General features: G+C 34.0%; 1 pseudogene; it reads left to right on the plus strand.

The window, feature by feature from the left end:
* Nucleotides 1–19,957: 19,957 nt before the first annotated feature.
* LOC150056853 (vacuolar protein-sorting-associated protein 36 pseudogene) lies at nt 19,958–20,814 on the plus strand (annotated as a pseudogene).
* Nucleotides 20,815–26,049: the final 5,235 nt, after the last annotated feature.

The following is a 26,049-nucleotide window of genomic DNA, read 5'->3' on the forward strand; positions in this document are numbered from 1 at the left end:
TTTGGTTAGTTTGTTTGAAGTGAGGTAAGCACTCAATGATTTAGCAATCATCTCACCAATTTCCTTTAGGCCATTTTCCTTTAGCTATGTTTTGTCAGGGTCACCTTGAATCACTCTCTTCCTACTAGGAAATCAGATATGTGTCCCCATGCCCAACTTTTTGTTGAGATTTGAAATTTGCTAACTTTTCCTGGGTTAGCCTCAATCTGTGATTCTCCTAATTACCACTTGGTCGATATTAATGTTCTGAGGCCTTCCTCATTCTCATTTTAAGTCCATCTTTAAAGGGCATACCACCTGTTAAGTTCAGTATTTTAAATCAACTACACACAAGCAAAACCATTTGGCATTTTCCTCTTTATTATATAAACTATTGAAGTAGAAACATAAACATTTGAGTCATTTAAAATTTTTAAATTACTTGTATGTAGTATCACTTATAACTATGTCCATGTGACAAGGATATTTCTATATGCACTTAATCGGGTCACTGTAAATATGTATCATGATCTGAAACTTTAAGTGGATTTTTTGGTATATAATTGAGCCAGTAAATGAAAAAAAATATCAGCTTACTTCTCTGTACAATTTCGCCACATTGTACATGGTTATGGCAATGATACTAATTAAAGTCACAATACATTTTAGTTCTTTATCAGTTAAGACATACAGTAATAAACTTAATTTTCTAGTTCTTATGCATCTGTCATGAATAATATTTCTCTTATGTATTGCATTATGCAAGCTACATTCCATTTTCTGTACAAATTATAATACATGAAAATCGAACTACCTAGTTTCACAGAAAAACACTTTAATGAGCTTTTTAATTCAAATACTTTCAATGATTTTTGTCCTGATTTTGAAATATGACAGGTCTTACATCTTTGATAACATTAAATGATTGACACTGTTAAAGAAGGGACTATAATATACCATGTCTGACCTTTTTCTCACTTAAAGTGCTACTTTAAATAATCTTGTGCATGTCAGTGAAGCTGGAAAATCTTCCTCAATTGTGGTCTGAATTTTTTTTTAAATGAGGAGATACTTTTAATACACTCATTTACTCTTCTTAACTGTATTATCATGTCTACTTTATGCAGCAGTTGTTTGGTTATAATTTTTGGATACAAGCACAAATATAGTCATAAATCAATGAAGAAAAGAATGTGATTAGATAACATTTTTCAGTAGAAAGTGCTTTTCTGCATTGGATATTCTTTAGAATAACATGAGAGTAAAGACTGACTAAGAAAGGAGAAGAAATGAGAGACATGTACAGGACTACATAGACACGAACATATTAGAGGCCTTATAGAAATATGAAAAACAAAAGGAGATATAAGTCTAGAGAATTATGTAGGAAGTAAATCATGAATATACTTTAAAGCTATGCTAAGAGGTATAAAATTTAATTTTTTATAATGAGGTGAAAAGAAAAAAGGGAAGAATTCTTTTGCATTTTATTTTGCCAGTCCCTGGGTTTGAACTCAGGACCTGAGCACTGTTCTTGGGCTTTCTCAAGGCTAGAGTTCTACCAGTTGAGCCACAGCACTACTTCCAGCTTTTCCTCTTTACATCGTGCCAGGGAATCAAATCTAGGTCTTTGTGCAGTGTAGGCAAGCACTCAGCCACTAGGCCCTGCTACCAGCCCAAATGAATTATTATTATTATTTTTTAAATATTTTTATTTTAATTAATAAAAGGGTTACTTGATATTTGCCAGATAGAAGGTGCATTAATTCACATACATTGATACCCTTTCTCATGTCTTGGTCCCCACTACCTTCCTCCCCACCCCCCCATCTTGGTTTTCCCCCCTTCCCTATCCAATTTCAAATAACCAAATACAAATATATCCAATATATCAGATAACAAAGGGAGATACTGTAACAATATAAGATAACCAAGGGACAGCAAAAGAGATGAGAGATAACATAGTACATTAAGGACAACAATCATTCATTATATGGCTTTTGTTTCAATATCCTAGAGGTCCTTTCAATTATTTTGAAATATTCTTTTTAACTGAGAAATGGTAATACGATTCAAATTTAATGTATAGAAATCTTCTGGAGTATCCACACAATTGGTAGGGTCAAGTAAATTATTTTAGTAGATCAGTACTGTTGACCCAGAGCAGTGGTTTCAGGATGTAAAGAGATGGAAATATGGAATGTGTTCATGCCATGATCCTTAGGATCAATGCTCCAAATAAATGTGAGAGCTGAAGAAAAGGAAAGGTTCCAGAATGTGGACATATCCCCCTCACTTGAGAACTTAGATGACTGATGACGTTATACACAGAATAACATAAAATAAAGCATATATGAGAGGACATTCTCTTAATCTCAGGCTCAGTTTTATGATAGGGTTAGCAAATATAACTGTCTGTATTTTCAGTTTTTTGAATGACTATACATTGCTAGTATACTAATGTATGCTATCACAATGATTTCACTGTACTATTTCCTTACATATATATTGCACACTTGAAAAAAAAATCACCTCCACTGCCATATTCCTACTTATTTCTTACCTTTCTTACCTTTTATAATTTTTTTATTTTAATCACCCATAAAACAATAAGTATACTTAAAATTGTATTTTATTTATTTATTTATTTTACTTATTTTCTTTTTATTTTTCCAGTTGAGGAGCTTAAAAGCAGGGCCTGGGCACTGTACCTGAGCCTCTCTGTGCTCAGGGCTAGCATTCTACCAATTGAGCCACATTCCCATTATATATTAAATTCCATTTTATATTTTTTCCAGTGTTGGGACTTGAACTCAGTGCCTGGGCACTGCTCCTGAGCTTTTATTCTCAAGGCTAATGCTCTACCTTGTGAGCCACAGCTCCACTTCTAGATTTTTGGTGCTTAAAGTTAAGTCTTATACCTAGGCTAGCTTCAAATCATAATCCTAAAATTACAGTCTTCTGACTTGTTAGGATTGCAGCCAGAGCCACCAGTGTGCAGCTACAAATATTATTTTGGCAAATATTAGGTTTAAATATTCTGAGAAAGTTTCTGAAAAGAAAAATGGTGGCATGAAGAGTTCACTTGAAGTGGATCATATTTTTGATAATCAATTGTTACATATTGAATAAATGAGTGATGTGTAAGTAAATTATGCACAAATATTAGCAAAAGACTAAGACAACAATGGTAAACAAACAGCTTTAATGCCATCACTGTAAAGAAAACAAAGGGTAGGCAGTTATATAACCAGCACTATCAGTGATAATAAATATCTGTAGTTATTTAAGGCATTCTGGAAAGAAGATACATCTAATGGATCCAGAAAAGTGAGTGAAAGCTATCTCTCCCACAACTTAAAAAAGACAAAATTTTAGAAAAGGAAAAGCTTCAAAACTGATGCAATATGTGGAGTATATTTGAAGTGACTAAGGCAGTCTTCACATTCCCTGAGCTTGCCTGAACTTTAGACACATTTCTTTCTGCCATTGGTCCCTTGAAATCCCTTTTCTTAGAGCATTTGCTACAGAAATCTTGAGAGTTGTGAATTATTTCTATGACCTTTCAGGATGTAAATCTTTACAACCCAGGAGATCTTTCTACAGAATCTGAAAACTATATAAAGCAATCAAGTTTCCAAGTTTCTGTGTGACCGGAGGAATCCAATTTTGATAAATGCTAATTAGAAAACAGGAATAGTCTAATCACACTGTCCATTCTCAAATCAACTTATTCTAGTATTTTCCCAGTAGTTCACTCTAGTACTAAATAACACTCCCGTCTTCTGTACTAGCAAAATTTCCTCCCACAAATATTCAGATATCTCTAACTTTACTTACATTTATTTTAGTATACATGTAATTCATTTTATATATATTTTATTATACAACTATTTATGTTACACCTTCAGTTCAAAATGATGCAAATGCTACATAAATCCTGCATTGCTTCTTGTAAGTAAGCATAACTTCTTCCCTTACTTTTTTCCTCTCTCTGAGGTTCTTAACCTTTTGCAAACACTGACTTTTTTCTTGTTTTTATATCTTTTCTCTTCAAAGATGTTATGTACAGGTGTATTCACAAATATAAAGAGCTCACTGCTTTTTTTAGATAAAGAGATAGAATTCCTTTGTTTGGATGTACAAAAGACGTTTTATTCATTTACTAAATCAAAATCATGCAGATTGTTTCCAGGCTTTGCTGTTCTGAAATAAAATGTTCTAGATTCAGTGCACAAGTATATTCCTGTTTTTATCCTTCTTTCTTCCTTTTTTTTTTTTGCCAGTCCTTGGTTTGAACTCAGGGCCTAGGCACTGTCCTTGGGCTTTCTAAAAGCAAGAGCTTTACCACTTGAACCACCTACCACTTCTGGCATTTTTCTGTGTATGTGGTTTCAAGGAATTGAACACAGGGCCAGGCAAGTACTCTATCAGTAGGCCACACTCTCCCACACACATACTTTCTACAACTAAGCCACACATTCCAATGTTTCTGCCACCAGTCAAAGCTCAATTTTATAAGCTTGTCAATAATTAATTCAGTGATAAAGTCAGCAAAGTCATGAAATCCACCTCTGAACTATCTTACACCAAGGCCTTCATTTCATAGACTTTTTTGAGACATTTCATACCTAAACTATAACATAGATAACATTCATAAACAATGTTTGAATAATCTATTTGTCTGCATCCTGGTCAGTGTTCAGTGTTCTCACAACTTTTTTAGCAATTTTGAGTGGTGTTTCATGCTGTGCAATGGTTGTTTTTATGCTCTCCCATGCTGGATAATGTTCAACATCTTTTTCATATGTTATTTGCCATATGTTTTCCTCTTTCGTTTGTTCATGTCTGGAAGTTTTCTAAACAAGTTAAGCTGGTGTAGTAAACTGTCAGAAAACAGATGGACATCCATGCCTAGAAAAATGTTTATGAAGAGAAGAAAAGGAATCAATCCAGTCATCTTTAAAGACTGGTGTCTTTACTCTGCATGTGAGTAAATCCATCACAGCAATTCTGCCCAGTGCACCGTAAAGTGAATGACCAACTAAATTGGCTGAGCAGAAGGTACAAGGTATAGAATCAACAAAATTTTGAAGTAGCTTGAGGTAGTTGTAGTTTTATGTGAGTTTCTTTTATTATTTTATTGGTTTGAATAATATATGAGTATATTGTGAAATTTGTTCATTATATTTCAGCATATGAGTAAATTCTGATAGTTTAGGAAAGAATACTTGAGGTAGAAAATAAAACACAAGGGGCCAGGAGTTTGGCCTAGTGGTAGAGTGCTTGCCTAGCAGGCACGAAGACCTGGGTTCAATTCCTTGGTACCACATACATAGAAAAAAGCCAGAAGTGGTGCTATGGCTCAAGTGGTAGAGCTCTAGCCTTGAGAAAAATCCAAGGAAAGTGCTCAGGCCCTGAGCTTAAGCCCAGGACTGTTAAAAAAAATAGAAAAGAAAACACAAACTGAACTCCCTATGATCCAGCAATCCCACTCCTGCACATTTACTTAAATGACTACAAACAAGGCCATACTCAAGCTACCAGCACAACTGTGTTACCATAGCTAAGATATGGACCCAACCCAGATGTTCCTCATTAAATGAATGGATCAAAATGTGGTATACATACACAATGGATATCTATGCTTCTATCAGAAAGAATGACATTGTCCCATTTATAAGGAAGTGGAATGACCTACAAAGAATTATCTTAAGTGAAGTAAGCCAGGCACAAAGGAAAGTAGGTTGCAAGGCCTCCCTCATCTGTAATATCAAGAATATGATTATGATCTTCTTTTTATTGTATTTATTGTCAGGATGATGTATAGAGGGTGGTGAGTACATAACTTCTTGAACATTGATAACACTTCCCATATTTTTCTCCCACATTCCTTCCTCCCACCAACTCCCAATCAATTTATTTTCCCCCTTCCATTTTCTATTTTATGATATTCTTATCAGGAGATCTTAATGGCATAATTTCTAGGTACACAGGACCACATATAAGGAAGCATAGCAACATGAACTCCTAGAGTTGGGAACAAGAGATTTTTGTTATGTATACAGTTATTTCCTTTTTATCTTCTGATTTAATGTTTTGTATCCTTAGTCTTGCATGAATGTTTATGAGATCTGTGAAAGAAAAAGGGAATGACGGAAACAGCTAGACAAAGGAAGGATAAACTAATGCAACAATTGTGCTCATTTGACACTATATTGGAAATGGGGAGAATTGTAGAGAGGGGTAAGCAGGAGAAAATGAGGGAGAGAGTAACAGTGTCAAAACAATACCGTTTTTATGTAACTAACCCCTGTGTATATCACCTTCAAAAATAATAAAACAAATTTTAGAAATATAAAAAAGTATAGTCCTCCTAAAAGTATTTTGAAGTACATTTGAAACTAGGAATAGAACTTGAAATCAAATCTATTGATCAATACAGTTCTATAGTCTTTCCAAACACAGAAACATGAACCATGTTGGTACGTGTAAAATAGAAAATAACTTCTATAAAATCTCATCTAGTTCAAATGTGTGAGCTTTAGCGCTATAGTATCCAGAAAATTGAAATGTTTCTATGTTCTATCCACAGAAGTCACTCTCTCCTATGTAAGGGAAATAAACACCACAGAAAAGTTTGCAAATTTACTGTGTAAAAGAATATATTTTGACATGTCATAAAAAAGGGTATCAATGTGTGTGAAGTTATGCACCTTCTATCTGGTGAATATACTGTAACCCTTCTATTAATCAAATAAAAAAAAGAAAAAAACAAGAATACATTTTTGTTTTCTTGGACCAGAGGACTGTAAACTTTAGGTAAAAAAAAGATCAGATTTTAAAAGCCAAGCAAACACCTTCAAAGTGAATCTTTCCACAAAGGTTACAAGTTGATGCTAATTTGATAGTAGCCAACCAAAGATTGTGCTCAAGAGACGGGTTAGGTTTAAAGGTTAATGGTTACTCTTACAAGTGCAAACTCTGTAGTTCTAGAGGTATCAAATACCTTTATATAGAATTGTCTCTGTGTGACTAACAATTCTTAGTTACCAGGCATTAAGCCTAGTTCTAATGTATATGGAGAAGTTGACTATCAGATTGTCTCTTTCAAGTGGAAACAAAATTAATGGTATTGTAAAAAGTTCAAATGCTAAGTCCATGAACAACGAACTATAATTTGGATAAGACAGACATGAGGGCTTTAGAGGAAGCTGTAACAATGCAACATAATCAAACAGTTTTTAAAAAGAGGAAAAATTTAAAGACTGAAGAGACCTCATATTAGAGTGGCTAATTTATCAGTCAGTTTTAGGAAAAACATTTTTAAATAGAAATTTAAAAAGTAAAAGAAAAATGACAAAACTATAATCCATTGTTGATGATTATTGCTCATAATTGCTAAATAACTGATTTTAAGCATTTGCCATGTGACATAATTTTCATTATGATGTGATATACTTATGTATGCTATATATTTTTGAGATTTTATAATTAAATATTTATATATGTAAAATATATAGATGTACATATTTGTAAATATATCTATAATATATAGATATATTTGTAATATATAAATATTTACATAGATGTCTAATATCACAGCTATGCTAGTTATAATTTTTAAAGATTTCACATTTAATTCAATAATCATTTTATTCAACCATTTTTCTTGTTTTTTAACTTAATTTTATTGTCAAGGTGATGTACAGAGGGGTTTCAATGACATAATGTAAGGTACTGAGCACATTTCTTGTTGAACATTTTGCCTGCTTTCTTGTTTTTCTCCTACTTCCCTTCCTTTCCCAACCCCTTCCCAAGTTGTAAAGTTCATTTCCAACATATTGCCTTGTGAATATTACTGTGGCATTGCTTCACCCTGTGTTTGTGTCACTGCTTTTTTCTTCTCCTTCTCTTCCCCAATTCAGATAAATATATATAGAAGACACAGAGGACCAAATTCAAATACAATGACATTAGGGGATAAATCAAAGGGGAGAAAATGAACCAAAAAAGAAATAACTTCATACAATACATTAAAAACAACAACAAAGAAAAAAAACTATTGTTTTCATATCCTGGAGTTCATTTTGTTAGCTTACACGGTCCTATGTACAAAGCTCTTGAGGGCTTCTGATCCTTTTCTAGGACTATCCTAGACAAATACTAATGATTATAAACATATAACTATGTTTCCTACAAGGCTTTCCATTTCCTTGTGAATGGGGATAGCTTTCAAAGAATGGCTTCTTTGATTTTCGATTTTTTTTTAATGTTATAATCCTCAGTTCACTAGATTTTAGTTACACAGGCCCATTCCAACCAAAAGTTCAGCTAATGACTTTAGAATATATGTCCTTATTAGCATGGAGACATTGATATGCCAGGTATTTCTTGGATACTGATCTGTCAGTCAAACCCTTTACCTTGAATATGATATCTAACTTTCACACTGTAGAAAGCTGTCCATTTATCTAAGACAGTCTCAGACAGGAGGCATTTGCTGTCTTGGAATACATTCTTTCTTTAATATATAACCCATGTCTCTTGAATTGTCAGGTAATTTGAAAAGAGAGTATCACACTGTACATCTTTCTCACTCAAATTACATTGTCCATCTCCTTTCACCTAGCCTGTACCTTGCCTGTATCTCTTGTAACTCTCTCAGCATATAAAATTAACTGGGCAAAAGTAAGAAAGTTACCTATATCTATACCAGATATTAAAATATGGACCTAAATTCTCATTCCAATTTCTTTTCATTGCCTGATAGATTGTAAAAATATATAAGCAATTTAACTATTGTGAGAACTGCTTTTGGGGGAAGGCATTCTGATTTTTAACTCGAGGAAGCTGAGGAAAGAACCAACGAATGTTCTAGCTTTGATTGGTAAGGATGCAGGGTCTCTTTTAGGGGTGGACCCAGATGTTACATAGACATGCTTTTAACTGGGCTGTGCATTATTCTTGGAGGAGCCAGGTTTAAGTACCTCAGGCTTCAGGTGCAATATTTAATATACACATAGGAAAATGGAACCAGGTAACTGTGTGGGTGAGACTGAGATAGATGAGATTAGGGAGAATGAGGAAAGTGATGACATTTACCAAGATACATTGTACTCATAAATCGACATGTTGAATTTAAACCAGTTTATCCAACTTAATACAGTAGCAGAGAGAGTGAAAGAGAGGACATTCCAATCTATTATAAAGTGTGCTCTCATAAACGAATTGTGAGCAGTGTATTGTGTGTGTGTTTATGTGTGTGTATGAAATATATGTGCATACATTTGGGATAAGATTTTAGTTGGTAAGATTCTAACAAGAATGAAAGAGTGGATGAAAGAGTTTTAGATTAATATTGCAACTCATTAGATGGAGTAATTTTACTAGAGTTTAACTGACTTTCATTTACGACTTTATAAAATAAGCTGCAAGTGGGGATTTTCTTGGGAAAGAATACATAAAGCTTAATAAACGATGTAGAATCTTGCTTGGCCATAATAACTTAATAATCATGTGTTTACTGTAAATCCAAAAATATTTTTCACTTACTTTTTTTGAAACTTCTGTTATCTAACAGAATTCAGTGAAATTAGATAGGATTTACAATATTACAGGGCAATAATAAAGAGGAGTGTTTTGGGCCGGGAGTTTGGCCTAGTGGGTAAAGTGCTTGCCTAGCATGCATTAAGACCCGGGTTCGATTCCTCGGTACCACATACATAGAAAAAAGCCGGAAGTGGTGCTGAGGCTCAAGTGGTAGAGCTCTAGCCTTGAGAAAGTCCAAGAACAGTGCTCAGGCCCTGAGCTCTAGCCCAGGACTGGCAAAAAAAAAAAAAAAAAAAAAAAAAAAAGAGGAGTGTTTTATTTGAGTAGATGTGGGCCTTTACTTGCATAGACTTTCAGAGTCACCAGGCATCCGGAAGCAGCAGATATTAATTTGATCAGAGTGAAGGAAAAAAAAGTGGAAAAAATTTATAGATTTTTTTCCTTACATAATCTAAATACACACAAAAAAACCCACACACAACACTCGATAAAACAAATACTTCAGATGGTTATCAAATTCTCTTCAAGGTTACTCATATAAGATCTAGTATCCAGCAATATACATTTGATCATAGTTTATTATTGAAAGATCTGTTTTTCTGTGTGTGTTTTTGCTTCATTTTGAAGAAGTGATTTTCAAGTTAGTCCAAATTATACATTTCCTTACTTGTTTTTTTTAATTGAATCAATTAATCCTAGAAAATTTTTTCTAAGGAGAAATATAACATAAAAAATGGTGTAACATGTTTACTAGAGACATTTGTCTTAGATGCTGATATCAGAACAAATCATTCTATCAGTGTGTCACATGTCATGCACTTAAAATATGATCATTGTTGGAATACACTGATTAGAATAATATATATTAAGAATATATCTTTCAGAGAAATTTTTAGCCAGCTCATGAATTGAGAAAAGCACAGAAGAAGAAATAAAATGAGAGAAAAAGTGCACTTTAGAATCTCTGGAAAGAGCAACAATGAGCTCTAGTGGCAAGATGCTATAATGTCAAAATTCAGTATTTGACAGGTAGTTTTCTCTTCCTACATTCAGGGAAGTTTTCTGTCCTCAGTATGAAGATTAACTCGTGGAAATAACATTCCTTTCAATCATAATCTCATTAAATTCCATACAATATTAACCACCTGGGTAGTATATCCATAATTGATGCATTGCCTATAATTTATCTGTTATAGATTTTATAAAACAACATCAACCAGATTATTCTATTAACAACATGTTTTGTGTTTGGGAAGACATAACTGATCACATCTCATCAAGCTCTTCTTAAGCTCGAAGTTTCAAGACTATTGATTTATGTGCTAAGTACTTGGTAATATGTATTTACCTCTTTCCCTCTGCTCTGCCATCTGCTTCTTCACACACAGGCACAATTTGAAAACAGGAAATGCTTCTTTGCTCTAAAATGGCAAAACTGAAGGTTCCATCACTCAATCAGACATTTCAATATTCAGATATAGCTTAATAACCACCAGCCAGATATCAACCCTTTAAAAGCTAGATTTTTGCCTGTTTTTATTTATATAATGGGAACAGGAAAAAAAGTTATTTATTTTTTATTGCTGTTCATTTATTATGAGATCATTTACACATACTTAACTACCATTTGTAACACATACTTAACTACCATTTGTAACCAAATTTAGAATTATCAAAACACTTTACACATGAAATATTTAGGCAAGAACCAAAATATACAAGAATTTATGATAGATAAAACAATGTTTACTGCATGGTTTTATTTAATTTTTCTCCATACAGAAATGCTTATTTTATTCTTATCCCCAATTTTCTGAAGAGAATCTATTTTGTTGCTTATACAGTTTAAAGAAATTTTGTCTAATAATAGACAGGTATGTTAGCATGTTTGCACAGAATGTGTGCATACACAATTGGACTTGAGAAAAGCAGAGAACACTATGCATACACTCAGGTATACTGTTTATGAAGACTTCAACACTTCTAATTGCAAGCCTAAGTTAGTTAGGAATTTTGATCAGATCCAAGTGGAAGAAATTTTGAATGTGGGAAGTTCAGCAATACGTAATAACAGCATGGAGCACAGACAATTTCTCACTGGTGAAGAATATAAAGAGCTGCTTAAGACCTGCTAAATACAACAACTGAAAGCACATACTATATATGAAAACTGCCATTGAAGAATTGTGCTATTTCACAGTTGTTTCATTTCTTTCTCCTACAGAACTATAGAGATACAAACCACAATGCATTCAGATCTGTCATAATTTACATTGTACACATATTGTATATGGAGCAATAGTTTCTGGGCCAAATGTGAACTTAAGGCTCAAACGTGTTTCTCAGACAACATGCCAATCAGGTTTCCCCAATCAGATTTCATATATAATAAGCACAGAATGGGAATACAGAATTGAATCATTAGCTGGTAGTTTTCAACTTCCATTTGCACTTGCTTTATGGATTTCTTATTTAAAGCTTTAATATGAAAGTTAAGTGTATCACTGAGTTCACAAAGCACAGCAATGATGTCTTAAACTCAGTTAAGGGTAGCTCCACTTAGGATAGATGACGACTCACCAGGTTTCTTTTGCTTCTCAAATCTCAAACATCTCTGAATGATGCTAATTGAGCAGTGGGAGCAGCCTGGCATCCAAAACCTTCCAATAATCACTTGTGCAAAGAGGATATTCCAATGAGGAGCAAGCACTATCAAACAGAAACATGAGAAATGATATTACATGGAAAAATGTTCCACTTTCCTCGTTCGAGTTACACATTGGCTTACCTCATCTCTAATTTCCAATATTGTAACTCCATGATTTCCTGAGATTTATTTATGTGTATTTACCCTGAAAATGCTCTGGTCATTCATCCATTATTATCAGCAGCATTATTTTGCAGACATAGCTCAATAGATGCTTAACAAAATCACAATATATAAAGCTTTACCATCACAGAAGTACATGTGGAGTAATTCAATGTTCAGCAACTTTTCCTTAATTCCAGTCAATCTGTAATGCATCAAATTGTTTTTCACACACTGAAATCAATGTTAGCAAGTTCCTATGTGCTGGCTTCAGATGCCCTTCTCTCTTTGCTTAACATAGTTTTCATAAGGATCTTCATAAATTCATCTCTTCAGCATTTTCCATAATAGTAACAAAAAGATTTTTTTTGAAACTTTAAGAAGTGGTCCAGGCCCTGCATTTACTTGATTTTACAAGTAGTGCTTCTGGATTTTGTTGTTATTGCTGCCAGTCCTGGGACTTGAACTCAGGGTGTGGGCACTGCTCTGCCAAGAGGCACAGCGCCACTTCTGACTTTTTATGTGTATGTGGTACCGAGGATGGAAACCAGGGCTTCGTGCATGTTAGCAAGTCCTCTATCACTAAGTCACACTTGCATCCAGCTTCTGGAATTTTCTCTGGTGAAAAGTGGAAAACACTATGCAGAGGATCACACCAAAAACATATCTATGTGTCAACTAATACAAATTCCCCCCAAACAGGATCTAGAGTAAATGTCATTAAAATTCAAGCTTTTGGAAACACGGGAGATAGGGAGGGAGGTCTTAAAACGTTTCATTTCGTGTGGGTAGAAATAATTGAGGAGATTCCTCGGGCTCTGTGCTGTTAATAATTCAATACCCTGACCGTGTAAGTCACGACATATTGAGCAATACAAATCTGACAATTCATATTAATTGTATTCTCTAACACGTATCTCTAGGGCGTCTGTGCTGTTTGTACCACTTTTCTAGTCAGACCACAGTCTTGAGGGCATTGAGATTTATAGAAATAATTTGAATATGTATTGTTTTGATTTCAAGTGAGATCAATGAGGACTCATTCTCAGAAAGAATAAAAGATAGCTTATTCCTTATTCACTTACTGATAAAAGTAGATTTGGCGATTAAACTGAGAATATGTGAATAATTTTTGTTCGTTGGTTTTTGGTATGTTGGTAGTACTGGGGTTTGAACTCAGAATCTTATATCTGCCATCTACCCCATTTATCATTAATTGTAGACATTTGAGAGTGCAAATTAGCAATCACATGCATAGTAATTGTTAAAATTTTTCATGATAAAGTAAGCCAGACCCAAAGGAACCTAGACTCAGTGGTTTCCCTCATTTGTAGTAATTAGTAGACATCTAGGACTCTCCTAGCAGAGGATTATAATAGTTCAAAACCTAAATACAAAAGGTCTCTTTTGTTGCCCTTTGGTTAATCTCATATTGTTACTGTATCTGACTTTGTTACCTGGTATATTGCATATACATTTATTTGTTTATTTGAAATAAGAAAGGGAAGGGGGAAAACAAGACAATTGGGAGGAGGGAAATGGGGCCAAAACATGAGAAGGGGTATCAATGTGTGAAAAGTAATGTAGCTACTATCTGGCTAATGTAATTGTAATCCCTCTATACATTACCCTGACAATAAAGAATATAATAAAACAAAATTTTCCATGATATCACTTACGGTATTATTTTGAAATCTTATACTAAATACAATTAGTATTTTTCCTCGTCATCACATAAAGCCTTAAATAAAAACACACAATATATACATACTAACTGATTTTATAATCAACCTTAGGACATACAGTTCCAGCATACTATTCAGAGATTTAAGAAAATCACTAAAAGTTAAAGGAAACTTAAATTTTAAAATAACCTGTTTTTAAATATCACATTTAAAATTCTTTATTCGGCTGTTAAAATAAATATTTGAAAGAGCTTTATAACTTAATCTAAGTTAACCTCTTAAGCGGATTATGTTGATCCTTTACTGTCTAAAAGAATCATTTCAAGAAAAAGTGAACCACAAGGGCCAGGAGTTTGGCCTGGTGGTAGAGTTCTTGCCTAGCATGTACAAAGACACACGTTCGATTCCTTGGTACCACATACATAGAAAAAAGCCACAAGTGATAGAGCTCTAGCCTTGAGAAAGCCCAAGGACAGTGCTCACACCCTGAGTTCTAGGCCCAAGACTGGCAAAAAAAGTGAACCACAAAATAAATGCTAACACTTAAAATTTCAGAATATAAGGAGTACAATTTATTTCAAAGTCCTCTGCTCAACTCTTCTCTTCTCTCCACCCTTCTCCTCCCCTTGCCTCTATTCTCTTTATATCTTGTATTTTCAGCTGTTGAATTGTGTCTGTTTATTTCACAGTTGATCAAATCATTTCTACAGACATGTAAAAATATTGCAGTTCTATTATTTGAATAGTTAGGAGCATCTAAAGTCCGACCTTTAGTTTAAACCTCTAGTACATGAATGGAGGTTTATCTAAAAAGTACTTAGTTGCCATATTTCCTGAGTGGTACTCAGAATGAGAGTTTATATGTAGTGTCTTTTAGTAACAGGGCATTTCACAGTGATCTTTATAATTCACTTAATTGACAAAGTCTCTGGAAGGAAACACAGCCACACCACTTTGCTACCCTGTATAAATCTAATTGTAGATTGGGCAGCAGCGTTTATCACACATCATTTGACTCATATAGACAGCAATGTTTTTCCCTTGCTCACTTTATTAATTTCAAAACAAGTGAGTCTGCAGAGCTTTTATCTTTATGCAACTAAAATAAACCTTAAACCTATCCACGCTGTTGACTCCAGCGACACTGAGAACAGCATGATCTCTTTTCAGGAACTACTTTAAACTCTAGCAGAAAACACTTTGTCATTTTTATACTGATCATCTTAACAGAAAAATAAAATATTGCTCTCTAGGCAGACATCCTCTTGCCAAGTACATAGACCTTGTGTTCACAGTGACAACATAGATGATAAATATGGAACAGACCCAGGAGAAAAATCCCTCAGCTTCTATGCACCAGGGTATATATTATGTTGGCATATTTTTTTAAAGTCCATGGTCTCTGGAAAATGAAATCTAAGTGATCTATTTTTCATTTTACTCTGTATCCCTTATATGTCACATGACTATTATTCCATCAAGAAAATAGCTAGTTCTTATGTACATTGAAAATTTCAGTTTGACTGGAATTTCTTAAGGATATACTCTGTGAATGAGCTTTCACTGGACATGGAGAGGTGTGAAAAGCTAAATAACTAGTGTAGAAAAATATCTGAGAAAAAAATCTCAGGCTGAAAAATAAAGTGTTGTGCCTCTACTTCCATGTAAAAGAACTAGTCTCCCAAATAGTATATAATTCAGATCTAATTATGGTATAATAGTCTTGAAGTTTGAAGTTGGCAGGTCTTTTCACAATAAGAAACTGCCGTATATGTGTCTGTAACTCTCAATCAGAAGTGAGAATGGGGTACATAAATGATTAGAAATGATGCATTGTCATGGTAGTCAGGAAATTTGAAACAAGATTAGTTGTTGGTGTATTCAGGCCAAAGAATTTCAAGGATTATTTGAAGAATTGTGAAGTGAATTACTCCAGCAAGTGAGAAAGAAGACCCTGTGAGGGCTTGCAATAAGAATACTGTAGCTGAACACATTCTGTATCATCTCAGTATATGTGGCAGCCTTAATTAGGCCAGTAGTGCAAGAGGCAAATTATGAAAATGAACTATTTTTACTCCCTAATCGCTAGTGTGGAACATAAACGAATATACCAAAGCAGGAATATAGAAATCAAAAAACTATAAAATTAGCATAAAACATCTTAAAATAATGTCATAATTATATCTTGTTTTGTTTATATAGTTACAGAAAACATTCTAGATTTCAGAAGTTCAAGACCTTTAGACATGAGCTGTTTGGATGGGATAAAGGAAAACTCCATGTGCTTTACCTCAGGAAATACAGTTAATAAGCAGGAACTATAGGGCCATGACTCAGTTCCCAGGAGTATCTTCTAGATACACAGAGCTGTTTCTATTATTTTCCTCTCTTCTTCTGCTGATCAATTCACAAATATGTCATTTTTTTCGTGAGAAGCCATTCAATATTATGCATCTCTGAGGCCTTTTTCTAGGTTCTGGAAAATCATAACTTACAACTTATAAAATAAAATATTCATAAAATATTAAGACTACCAATTCAATGTATAAAATATAGTGTACTCCAGAGTCATATAACAAAGTCTTAATGATTTTGAACTACACTACATGGTGACCACTATTAGCTCCCATTTATAATAAGATTTTTAATTCTTCCCAAGGCAATAAGACTAAATCCCCACACCATTTTTTAGTCTCTCTTGTTCTAAACGATTTCAAGTTGCATATTAGACAATGAATAGTGGCATCTTTGCAGCACTTTGCAGTGTGAATGGAAATGAATTGAAACAAATAGGCTTAGGCTTAATTTTCTATTGAACATATGTTGTCATTAAATGGCTGAGAGATTGTGTTTTACTCACAAATGGTAGATGAAAGTAGCACTTAGAATAAATAGTTTAAGCCTCATGATTCCTGGGCCCTTTTACATATAATATTAGATCCCATATTTATTTTTTTCTCATCTAATAATCTGTTCCTCTTACTCTACTTGTGTATCACACCTATGCTATTGAAAGAACCTACTTCCAACTCTTTTCTCATGCTCATCCTAAAAATGCATTTAACATGTTTATACCTCCTGTCATACTTTCTTCTTATTCTCATTCAGACTGACTATACACTCACTACACAGACTCACTCTCAAATGCAAGTGTTTATTATTTTACACGAGTACTAAGAAACTGCCTTTCTCTTCCCTCTCCTAATAAAATGATTTGGCACTGAAGGTCTGACTGCACAACTGGCCATCTTTACCTTATCTTTATAAAGGCATTGCTTATTCTTTTTAGAATTTTGTAGTCTCCAGCACAATGCATGAGTGTTTTCCTTGCAAAAGATTTTAATTGTTCTCAAGAAGTTTCATGAGGACTTCGTATTTATGATCCAAACTGTGGTCTGGCATATTGTATATCTTTCTCAGCATGCTGACATCCTTCTTTAGACCACCAACTCCATCAACAAATGAGACTCTGATTTTGGGGCTCCACACTATGGAAAGTATTTTCCTTTTCCCCCTCATTCTCTTTGCAATAAACTTTCTCTGTCTGCTTTAAATACACACACACACACACACACACACACACACACACACACAGATTGACTATTAGATTTTGACATTTCTGTATAGATTTTGTACTTAGTTATCAAATTTATACTCACATATTCCTGAAAAACAGAAAGAATTACAGATGTTGAATTTTCTTCAATAAATATTAGTGTGGAAACAGCATATGAATCAACAGTAGAGTGTTTGGTAATATGCACAGAATTTTGGATTCAATCCCTGGCACCTCAAAAGTATATAAGTGTAAATATTTACTTGTATGTATATTCATATGTGCATACACTTGCACACATATACATACGTAAGAAGATTGTCATATGTACAATACATGATATCTAAAATAGGTATACACACATTATATATGAAATATACTATATGAGACTTCAGTATATGGAAGAAAGGTTAATATATAAATATATTTCTCAACATAACATATTCATAGGTATAGCTTTTACTAGTAAAATGTTATTTTGTCTCTCTTTTACAACCACATACACTTGGACTCTAGAACTCAAGGCAAATAGTGATTGTCTATTATTATTTTCATGTATTGTGGAAAGGACACTTCTGATTGCTGAGAAATGATGAGCTGGGTGTTAGTCATGTGACACTTCAGGATAAAGAGCCTCAGTTTCTCATTCACTAGTACACAAAATGTTTTGATCTATACAGCACTGTGTATCAAGACTACCTAAAGTATCTCCAGACTCTTGCATATCTTTGAGAAGAGTGATGAAAGTTGAGTATATGACTATATAAAATGATGCTTGTCAAAATGAAGTCCAAGAAATGGAAGTGAAGTTTTTTTTTCTATTGTACTGTTTGCAGTTATTACATTTTCCTTTTTTTCTCCCTTTTGGTTTATACCCAGTTGTCACTGGCATGGATTTTTCATATATTTTATATTGTAACTAATAGAAGGGTTACATTATATTCACCAGATAGGTGGCATAGATTTTTGTACTGATTGTTTTGTATATAAGTTCATCTGATTTGGGGAAGAGAAGGAAAATCACAGCAATGGTGGGACAAGGGATGAATCAATACAACACTGATAACTCTATGTGGGAAATGAGCTTTAAAACTTGTGGAGAGAGGAGAGTAGGGGCAATGGGTGAAAATGAGAGAAGGTAACACTATTCTAAGAAAAATGTTCTGTTATGTAACTGTAACCCCTTTGTACATGTCTTTATTATAAAAGTGTGTGGGTGTATGTGTAGACATGCAAGCTAACTTTGATATATATATATATATATATATGTATATATACACACACACACATACACATTGCATTAGTGAATAGTGGGATTTGGAATATTTGACTGACATAATTAACATAATTACAACAAGCCAGATATCTTTCTGCCATTTCTAATTTTTCTCACATAAGTATAATTATATTTATCCATTCTAGATTCACAGCTGTTACCCTATGCAGTTAATATCAAAACTTTGTGATCATGTTCTCAAAGCAGACTATAATAAAGGTCCCCAAATATGGAGGAGAATATTCATTAATTCTCAGGCTACTGATTCAAGTACAGGGCCCAGGTTCATCCCTATTATGTTTAAAACATTGAATAGAGGGTATTTAAAAAGGAATACCATGCCCTATGGTACATAAGAAACAATGAGAAAATATAGTATTGATTTTGCTCTAATCATTAAGACTTTCTATAGAATTGGATTTTACTTAATATAAATACCAATAGTAATAATGTATCCAAGTAAAGTGATTTATTCATATTATTGTTACTTTGTCATCATACAATTACTCAAAGTGAAATCCATATATAAATCAAATTAATTAATATCATAAAACAATAGCAACAACATTCCAATTTTTACAGCAATCTTAATCAATAATATGAAAATGAGAATGCAAATAAAAGTACAATAACAGCTTCTGTCAAAAGTAAGTAAACACATGCAACCTAGAAAAAATCAATTACTGTATAAATAGGATTTATTAAGTAGGTGGCATATTTTTAATTTATTTTCTGAACTACACAAAATAAATAACACTGGTAAGAGGTTATTTAAAATAAGATGAAAGTATATAAAATAAATGGTGTTTTAGTGTACTATTTTTAATTGTATTTTGTAAGGAAGGAGGCTCAGAATGAGGTGATGTGGTAGGAGGACGTATTATAATGGATGAAAAATGACTATGAATTTTTATTAAAACTATTCCCGATGGGGAGGGGTGGCACCCGGCCTGGCATGTGGACCAGAGCCCTCCTGGAGATCAAGAGACCGTGGGGATCCAGCTGCGCATCTCCGCATCTCTGAGAGCAAGGACAAGATGAAATTTGATGCTGGGACTCTTCTACTTAGTACACAACGGATGCTTTGGAGAGATCAGAAAAATCATGAACGTTGTATGGCCATTCCTTTGTCCCAGATTATGTTTGTTGAAGAACAGGCAGCTGAAATTGGGAAGAGTGCCAAAATCGTGGTTCATCTGCATCCAGCTCCTCCTCACAAAGAACCTGGCGGCCTTTCCCAGAGTAGTAAGAACGCCTTCATGAAACTCTCCTTCAAAGAACGTGGCCAGATGGAGTTTTATACACGTTTATGAGAGGAAATGACCCAGAGAAGATGGGAAACTATGCCAGTTCCCCAGTCATTACAAACAAGCAGAGGATCCCAGCCAGGAAGAGTAAGAGCTGTGGGTATTGTAGGCATTGAGAGGAAACTGGAAGAAAAAAAGAAAAGAAACAGACAAAAGTATTTCTGAGGCCTTTGAAGACCTCAGCAAGCTAATGATCAAGGCTAAAGAAATGGTGGAGTTATCAAAATCAATTGCTAATAAAAATTTAAAAAGTAGGTTGAAGTCCTACTTGCTGAGCATGGGGATAGCCAACCCAGTCACCAGGGAAACCTACTGCTCAGGCACCCCATTCCGCATGCAGCTGGCCAAACAGCTGCTCTCTGGCAGACTAAGGGAATGCCAGCAAGATGCTAGAAGCACTGAAATTACCTCTAAGGCTCCGGGTTTTTGACAGTGGTGTCATGGTAATTTTTGACAGTGTCACTACTTCTTTCACTTTTCTGCAGTTTGAACTTTTGTTTACCAAGTCAAGCACTGTTGAAAATAGAGCAAAAGCTTTAATTTCATCTTCAATCATCCGTCTATCGATGTCCTTCTCTTATCAAAAAATATGGAATAAGTTAACTGCATTCAAAAGGATGCGGATACTGATCAAGACTCCAGTCTCATAATGTGATATTTTCAATCACCTTTCCCCATTTTATGCATAGCAGATATTCCTTCTTAAAATAAGTAGATAAAAGTTGTAAAGCAGAAAAAATACTAATTAACCTTTTCCCCAGAACTAAAACAATACACAGTTACCATTTTCACACATTTTCTTTTTTTTTTTTAAGGGGGGCAGAGTCATGCCACAGGGCTTGACCTCTGCCTGGGCTCTGTCCCTGAGCTCCTCAGCTCAAGGCTACTGCCCTACCCCTAAGCCTGGCTGCTGTCCCTGAGCTCTTCAGCTCAAGGCTACTGCCCTACCCTTGAGCCAAGCCCCACTTCCCAATTTTTTTTTTCTAGAGGTTAATTGAAGAGACTTTTATCTCCAAACCACTGTGCCTGGCTTTTCACACATTTTCTATCATCTTTTGCTAAGTGCATAATGTTCTTTCATGCTATTATTTTGCGTCTCTATTAATAAAGTAGTTTATTCTTTTTTGTAGTTAATTCTTTTTTTTTTTTGCCACTCCTGGGCTTGGGCTCAGGGCTTGAGCACTGTTCTTGGACTTTCTCAAGGCTAGCACTCTACCACTTGAGCCTCAGCACCACTTCCCGCTTTTTGCTATGTATGTGGTACCGAGGAATCGAACCCGGGCCTTCGTGCACCCTAGGCAAGCACTCTACTACTAGGCCAAACTCCCTGCCCCATTTTGTAGTTTATTCTTATGGCTTTATCTCTAAGGCTTATATTACGATATTTCATGAAGACTGTTTTAAAATAGATTGTTTTCATATATTATTTTAAAAAATATAACAGCTCCAGCTTCTAAATGTAAAGTTTTCCTAACTGACAATGAAAGAAGGCATTTTTGCATGCAATAATGACTATAATTATTATTAGATGAATATATATATATGTACTGTATAAATATCAAATGGTCTGAATTCATAACATAATAATAATATTAATAATATGAATTAATATTATTATCACCTAATTAAAATATAAAAATGGAAGCTTAGATCACAATTTTTCACGGACTCAGAATACCTGGAAAATATAGACACTTCTGCAAAGTATATTGGCAGGGTTTGAATTGTGAGGACTGGAAAAAATGAAGGATTGGGAAGTGAATGGGAAAACCAGAAACAGAAACAATGAGTCTGCTGGGTGCTATTGGCTCATGTCTGAGGTCCTAGTTACTCTGGAGGCTGAGATCTGAGGATCTTAGTTCAAAATCAGCTCAGGCAGAAAATTCTTTGTGAGACTCTTTTCTCGAATTAGCCACTCAAAAACAGGAAGTGCCTATGTGACTCAAGTGGTAGAATGCTAGCATTGAGCACCACAAATCTCAAAGACCTAGACTCTAAATTCAATCCCCATGATCAAATACAAAGTAAAGTAAAACAGATATAGTATTAGAATTCCTAGCTAGAGCAATAAGGCAAGAGGCACACAAAAAGGATCCAAACAGAGAAAGATGAAGTAAAGCGCCCCATCTTTGCAGATGAAATAAACCTGTATTTAGAAACCCCCCTAGACTCCACTCGCAAATTGCTTAAGCTGATCTGAAACTTTAGCAAAGTAGCAGAGCATAAAATTAATTCACAAAAAGCAATGGCTTTTCTGTATGCCAACAATGAGAAGAGCAATGCTGAAATCAGGAAAGCACCTCCTTTTTTGTAATAACAACTCTCCCTGCCCCACCAAAAAAACCCCAAAACAAACAAACAAATAAACAAAAACCCTTAGGAATTAACTTGACCAAAGCAATGAAGCACTGCTATAATGAATATATCAAGACGTGAAAAAGGAAATCAAAGTAGACTTAAGAAAGTGGAAAAACCTCCCATGCTCCTGGATTGGGAGGATTAACAGCGTGAAAAAGGCAACACAAAGGCTAATAAAAATCCAGGGCCGGGAGTTTGGCCTTGTGGTAGATTGCTCACCTAGCATGCACAAAGGCCTAGGTTTGATTCCACGGTACCACATACATAAAAAAGCCAGAAGTGGTGCTGTAGCTCAAGTACTGCTCTAGCCTTGAGGAAACTCCAAGGACAGTGATCAGACCCTGAGTTCAGTCCCCAGGACTGGCAAAAAAAAAAAAAAATCAATCAATATCTCAACATCACATATGATCTTATAGGATGAAAGAAGCAATCCGAAAATTCTTTTGTATTGTAACAGACACCCAATAGCAAAAACAGTCCTTAACAAAAAGAAGAGTGCTGGAAGAATATTAATATCAAACTTCAAACTTTATTAAAAAGCCATAGTAATGAAAACAGATTTTTAATGGCACGAGAACAGGCTTGAGTACCAATGGAATAGAACTGATGATACAGAAATAAACCTTCAGGTCCAATATTTGATAAGGGAGCCAAACAAAGAGAATAGAAGAAAAACAGGCTCTTCAACAAATGGTGCTGTCAGAATTGTTAGAAAACTAATGTTAGGCCCTATTTATCATCCTGCACCAGAATCAATTCCAAATGCATCAAAGATCTCAAGGTAAAAGCAAATAATCTGAAACCATATAGGAATGAATGGGAGAAAATCTAGGGCTTCTTGGCAGAGGTGAAAACTTTCTTAATAAAGATAAAGAAACACAACAAATCAAAGAAATGTTGTATAAATGGGATTGCATTAAACAGCAGAGATTCTCCAAGGCAAAGGACATAGGTAGCAAGTTAAATATGAAGTCCACAGATTGAGAGAATATCCTCACTATCCATGCAACTAACATAGGACTCATATCTAAAATAAACCTAGAACTCAAAAAATCAAATCCCCCAAAACCAATCCTCAAAGAAACAACCTGTGGTGCCTAGGCTGGCTTTGAACCATGATCCTCAGAATTCAGCCTCCTCAGTAGCTAGGATTATAGGCGTGAGTAATTGCATCTGGCTCTGATGCTGTCTTTCTTCTGCTTCACCATGAGATGATATCCTTTAAAAAGAGAAATGTGAACATATTTACAGCTGAAATATATGCAAAAATATTTAAGGTCGGTATGATATTGAACAATTGTTAAACTTTACATCAGAAAAAACAGAACTTGTGTCAGATGAAAATTTGAAATATTAAAATTAGAGTAAAACAATAGAACTGTATGTGTATATGTGTATATATCTGTATATATACAAATATATTTATATACTAGCTTTAAAAAAAAGATGGAGAAAAACAGACACAATGTGTGTTCATTAAAAGAAATTTGCTATAAATAAGCAAACTCCCTAACTAAACAAGTAAATAAACATAGTGAGATTCCAAAATCCAGTGTTACCAAACATATAACAGGCATTTATATGCAAACTGCAAATAATTGTACATGGTTTATATTATTTTTGCAAATAAAGATCACATAGGCTTCCTAGAAGGCCTAAATATAGTGAGCAATACCATGACAGTTTTAACACAGTAAGGAAGTCAGGACTTCCCAAACTGATTTTAGACTTCAATACAATGAAAGTTTCAATAGACTTTTAAAAAAGAGAAATATATACATCCTTTGCCTCCTTTTAAGAACTTGAAAATTAGAAAACACATTTTATGAGGAAGACTTTCTAAATTAAAATAATATTCAAACTATATCTCACATAGAACATGCAATATATTGACATTTATTCATAATTTTGTTGTGGTCACAAGGTCATGCCACATTTTACCACCAGGTGGCAGGAGAGGATTGATTAATATTACTTAACAGTTTTGCGTGCCTGTTGATGATGCCATAAATATAAGCTTTTCCTTTTTACTGAGTGATTTTTTTCCATGTCCTTATTTTATAAATACTTCCTTAATTTATTATTAGTACCAATTTCTTTCAAATTTAGGACTAAATTTATTAGAACCTGAAAGCTACTTGAGTTATAAAAGAGAAAATAACGGAACAATAATTGTTATACATTTGAATAAAGAAGCATACAAACGAAGGCAAATAGATACAATACAGGTTTAAAAAGTTATATATTTATTAGATTTTTCTACAACAAATAGTTTTACAAGTGCATACCATACAGTTATATACATTAGTTTCAGGTTCAGGTATTACTTCCTGTGTAGGTCACTTTTAAACTAAGAATTTTGTTTTCAACCATGTTGCATAAGAATAAAAATATGAGTTTTATAAAAATTCTTTAATATGTGCATTTATACTATTCTTAAGAACAAACTATATTGTTTGAAATCTCTTAATTGTTAAGTAATTATAATGTATTCTGCAAAAAATATTTTTATTCCTTTGATCCTTTATTCATTTCCTCCACAAAAGTTCAAGTTTTGGGGATGGTTTTTACCTTATTTTAGGGATAAGCATATTACCAACATATTCACTTTCTTCAGTAGTCACCTAGGAAAAAAAAAGTTATAGCATGCAGTAGGAGAAATAGAGATAGATTTTTAGGAGCTCCAACCACTAAGAATGATGGATGTATTTACAACAAATTCTTCATTAATTATCTATCATATTTTAATAAAAATACCTAATTTCACTTTATTTACAGCCATGACAATGACCATATTTTGACCTATCTTTCTGTATAAAACTGTTAGGCTAACAAGTGTTATTAAAATATAATAACCCTTTTCAAAAATGCATACTTAATTAGCTAAAGGAAGTATGTGAAATATCAGCCATATGATTATCTATTAAAAATAATGCAGCTCACAATTAGAATCCTAGTTATTCAGTGGCTGAGATCTATAGAAATCAGTTGGAATTCAGCAGGGGGATAAAAATGTCCCAGAGATTCCATGGCCATGAAGAAAACCAACAATGAATATATGTTTCAATCGGTAGAGCACTACACAAATGAGCTGAGTGAGCAATCGATACTCTTTTCAAATCACAATAATTATAAAAACATTCCATCAATCAATCAACCAGTGAGATATATCTGGCTTTCAGTAAGTATGCATTCTCACAATGAGATATATCTGGCTTTCAGTAAGTACACATTCTCAGTCTCATACATATAATTAAAGTTTATTTACCTTATTTCTAATTCATCTTTGGTTAATTCTATTCTGTTTTGTCATTTGGCTATCCCTATGTTCTGTTCCTACTGTAATGTCCTTTGGTTATTTCTAAACTGGAATCTGAGTTAAAAAATGTAAAGCATCTTATTTATTAGGCATTGTATTATGTCCACCTCTTACATACTTACATATGCATACTTTAGTGCTTCTCCTTGTTTCATAACTCAAATGATTATCTAAAAGAGCATCTAGTTCTGTTTATCAGCCTCATAAC

This window comes from Megascapheus bottae, chromosome 11 (assembly GCF_031878675.1).
Source record: "Megascapheus bottae isolate mThoBot1 chromosome 11, mThoBot2.hap1, whole genome shotgun sequence".
Taxonomy (NCBI): domain Eukaryota; kingdom Metazoa; phylum Chordata; class Mammalia; order Rodentia; family Geomyidae; genus Megascapheus; species Megascapheus bottae.